At 40.5% G+C, this 4,445-nt stretch overlaps 1 long non-coding RNA gene across 1 annotated transcript in view; it reads right to left on the bottom strand.

The window, feature by feature from the left end:
• LOC114635198 overlaps window positions 1–2,763 on the bottom strand; it is a 9,965-nt gene extending 7,202 nt beyond the window's left edge. Inside the window, exon 1 of the long non-coding RNA XR_003713430.1 lies at window positions 2,500–2,763. This is a non-coding gene — a long non-coding RNA (uncharacterized LOC114635198). The remainder of the gene's footprint in view (window positions 1–2,499) is intronic.
• Between the last annotated feature and the right edge of the window lie 1,682 nt (window positions 2,764–4,445).

Here is a 4,445-nt window from a genome sequence, read left to right as displayed (position 1 = left end):
ACATCCCAGCACTTAAGAGATGAAATCTGTAGGTTCCAGTGTTTATATTTATACTTATCTACATTGTGAGTTCAAGATCAGCCTGGAAGGGGGAGTGGAGAGATGGGGGGGGAGGAAGAGGAGGAAAAGGAGGAGGAGGAGGAGGAGGAGGAGGAGGAGGAGGAGGAGGAAGAGGAGGAGGAGAGGAAGGAGAAGCAAGAAAAGAGGAAGAGAAGGAGGAGAAGAAGAGTAGAGGAAGAAGGGGGAAGGGGAAAGGGAGAGGAGGAGGAGGAGGAAAAGAAGAAGACTCTGTTAGAACAGTTTATAAATGACAAATGGAACAGGCTGCTTCAGGAGCTAGTGAGTCACTGTCGGCTAAAAAATGTTTATTGGGTACTTGGTACAAACTAGGCACTGTTTAAAGAAATGAAGTTACAAGGAATGAAGACAGCAGAATTATTGATCTTAAGCAAGCGTGGAGCAGCAATGGAAACAAGAGTAAGTAACAGTGTGCTTGGACAAAGGCTCCAGCAGAGGTGGAGATGACATACAGGGACAGAGGAAGGGCTTTTTAAAAGTCTCTGATTAAGGGCTTCAGAGAGAAAATGAAATTTGAATGGAATCTCAGAAAGTAATTTGGACATTGTAGAATATTGGAAATACTTAAGCTTTGAGGGGTTAGGAAAAGAGCAACTTTGGGAGGGATTTGTTGGAGAACTGGATGAACCATATTTCTAGTTTCCTTTATTTCAAAGAGTCTATTACTCTATTGGCTCAAATACACTTCAAAAATTTTCAGTTTTGATGATATAAAGTGATAGAGTGGTCTATATGTACTTTAATTAGAAATAATAAATTAAAAATATAACTCTTAGTTGCTACCCCCAGCCCAAGAACGTAGAAGAGTTAGAAACAGAGTGTTTGCTAGACTCTACCCAGAGAATGATCACTCAGGACAAGGCTCCTGGCATTCATAGTCAATAGGATAGCAAGATGGTGCTCAGAACATGCTCTGAGAATAACAGGTCTCGATACTTATGTGACGCTATCACATTTGTCGTCTCCCATGTTCCCAGGAAACCCATTTATGTTAGATGACATCAGGGTAAGTTTTATTCTCTTTCAGTAATACATGTGTTATTACATGGGATTCAACTCTTGGAAGTTCCTTCCAGAATGTCATTCTCTCACCTATAGACAGAACTTCCATCAGAGAAAGATGTTTCCTTTGTATGATGACTTGTTACTTGGAAAACAGTTCATTTAAAATGCATTTAACAGCCTCTAGAGAGTGGTTTATGCTTGAGCTCTTAGTTTGGTGATGAAACTTTGGCTCTGGGTGTTTTGCTGCATCAGCTATAATCTTTCTGACTGACCACCATGGTGATTCATGGAGAAAAAGACCAAGGATTTCTCTTGAACTGCTCTTGTTTGATTGTGTATTTTTTCCCGCTGGGTTTCTGCATCCCGAAGAAAGTCTTTGATGCTTAAGCTGTCAAGTTGATCTCAGTTGCTAACTTAATGTCCCTTGTAAGCAAAATTGACTAGAAAAGTATTGATTTTTCGGAATCCTGCAGCGACAGTCATTAAATCAAATCACCTACATACAGATTATAACAAGAGCAGGCACACAGCTTAAGCTGAGACTATTCCTGTCTTCCTCAACCAATTCTACCATCTTTCCTCTAGTAAAACCACTTCCTAATCCATGCTCACATAAATCCCCATAGAGCAATGTGTATAAAATTGTATTCATAAATTTGATGGTGTTGGTGCATGCCTTTAATACCAGCATCCAGCAGGCAGAGGTAGGAGAATCTCTGATTTCAAAACCAACCTGATCTACGGAATGAGTTCCAGGACGGCCAGGGCTATGCAGAGAAACCCCGTCTCAACAAAAAAGCAAAGCAAAGCAAAGCGAACCGAACCGAACCGAACCAAACCAAACAAAACATTATGAGCACCTAACACTGGAAACAACTCACACACATCCATAGATTAGTAGAAATGGCTACAAAATCCAATGAACTTCTCTCCAGCAATTAAAAAATAAAACTATTGATATGAATTTTCAATGGATTATAAGTCAAGGAAACAATTCTAAAAAGCGAATTCTTTTACTTATATGGCATTCTTAAAAAGAAAAAGATACGGCATTGGCTACCAGGCTCTTGGGATAGACTTGGTATTGACTATGAAGGACCAAAAATAATTTTTCTTTTCATGAAACTAATCTATGGTTTGACTGTGATACTGTCTAAACAACTACATGCATTTGTCAAAACTCATAAAACTAGATGATAAAATGGGAGGAGTTATCGCAGATAATTTACAGCTACATAAACCTGACTCAGAAGAACAGTGTAGCAACAGAACAACCTCTTCTATTTAACTGAACTTGAGTCTCCTAATCCCACATCCACCTTACACACTACACACACACCTTACACGCACACATCCACACAGAGACACACAGAGGCACACACACACACTTATACACATACTTTTGACCCATCCTACCTGACAGCTCCTGCTTTCACTTTCTGTGCCTCTGGCTTCGTTTTACTGCCCAGTGGACTTGCTTGCGTAGTGTCTGTGTACTCTGCTCAGTGTCTTCTCCGTTCCCAGCAAACTTTCCAGGTCTAGACCTTCTGTCAAGTATCCCTCCCGCTAAGGAGAAACCTCTGCTTTCTTTTGTGAGCAGGGTTCATGTCCTTTGAGATTCCTCAACACTCATTCAGAAGTGATAATCCACACTGGCACCTTTGTAACTTGTGTGTTAATCTTCACAGAGGAGCAAGCCCATCACATTCCTTTTTTTTTTTAATTAAGAAAATGCTTATTATCTCTTATTCAAAATAATAAACTACATGCTAAACCAGCATATTTAAAAACAAACAAACAAACAAAACCAGTTACTGTCCTCACCAAAATGGACACAGGGAGAAGACAATTACTGTTTAACTTCTTTTTTTTTTCTTTTTTTCAAAGTCTCTCTAGCGTCTTGCCTAACTGGGGACAGCTGAACTGCCCTAGCTGCTGCCACATGCCCTCTGTTGCAATATCACATGTCATGTTGCCTCTGGAAAACTCCATCCACATTCATGATTGAACGAGTGTGAGGGAAACAACTAGTGTACTGTGCTAGGGTCATTATGAAATCACTGTTGAGAAACGAGCTCTCCCCAGTAGGGTTCCAGAGAGCCACAGGGGTTCCAGGAGAACACAGAGCCACTGCTCACAAGTCTCCCTGCTTTTTATGCTACTTGATTTTGTTGTTGCTGTGAGCTTTATTTTTTACATCAGTGTTAAAAAGAAGAACACTCTCCCTACCCACGCACAAGTACCCCCTCTATTGATGTCCCACACCCCAGAAGAACATTATAGTCAGTGACTCTACAATGAATGGCACAGCATTATCACTCAAAGCATACAGTTTGTGTTCGCTGTAGGAGCTGTGTGTTCTATGGGTTTTCACATAGAGATGATGCCAAGTATCCACTATGGCCATATATGATCATGAATGGATATTGGATTTTGTCAAATACCTTTTCTGTATTATTAACATGCTTGTGTGCTGTTTGCTCTCTAACCTGTCACTTTATTGTTACATAAATTGATGTTTGAATATCTAACCAACTTTTTTTTTGCACAATTAGGATAAGTCCCACTTGGTCATGGTTCATAAATTTGATTGTTTACCTGATTGATTGATTGATTGACTGATTCTGTGTGTGTGTGTGTGTGTGTGTACGCGCATGCATGTGCAGACACGTGCACATACACAGGTATGTATGGCTATGTGCACACGGGTGGAGGCTGGAAGTGGGTGTAAATGTTTTTCTCTATTGCTCCTCACCTGACATAGAATCTCTTACTGAATCCTAATCTCACCTTTCCTATCCAGGTAGACCTAGCCAGTGAGCTCCCAGTCTCCACCTCCCAGTGTTAATGGCAGTCTGAGGCAACCATATCTGGTGGGGCTATGTCTCAGGTGCCAGGGCTTTAGACTCAGGTCCACATGCTTCAAAAGCAGATGCTCACACTCTCAGAGCCGTCTCCCCTGCCCTGTATGTGTGAGTCTTTGGATTCAACTGTATTACTTTCAGAATTTCTCTTTATTTGTATTGACTAACTGATTTTTTTATAATATGGTAATGGTGGCCTAGTTGAATGCATTTGGAAAGTATTTCTTGTTATACTGTCTTCTGAAAGAGAATTGGTGTAATTATTTCCTGCAAAAGTTCACTAGTGAACTTAGCTGATTTCCCTCTCTTAGAGAAAACTGCATCACGAGAACTAGCCTTAATGCAGGTAGAAGTGGAAATAGAAGGAATCAATGTGTTCTCTACATAGTCTCCCCCAATGCTAATATCTGTGGTTGTGTAGTGTTATATCACAACCAAAGTCTTGGTATGTGGGCCAGACAAACATCAAATTCACTGTGTAGCCTAACATAACTTCAA

This window comes from Grammomys surdaster, unplaced genomic scaffold, assembly GCF_004785775.1.
Source record: "Grammomys surdaster isolate TR1022 unplaced genomic scaffold, NIH_TR_1.0 1166, whole genome shotgun sequence".
NCBI classification, from domain to species: Eukaryota; Metazoa; Chordata; class Mammalia; order Rodentia; family Muridae; genus Grammomys; species Grammomys surdaster.
The sequence above is the reverse complement of the archived record's forward strand: the minus strand, read 5'-3'. Positions and strand labels throughout refer to the sequence as shown.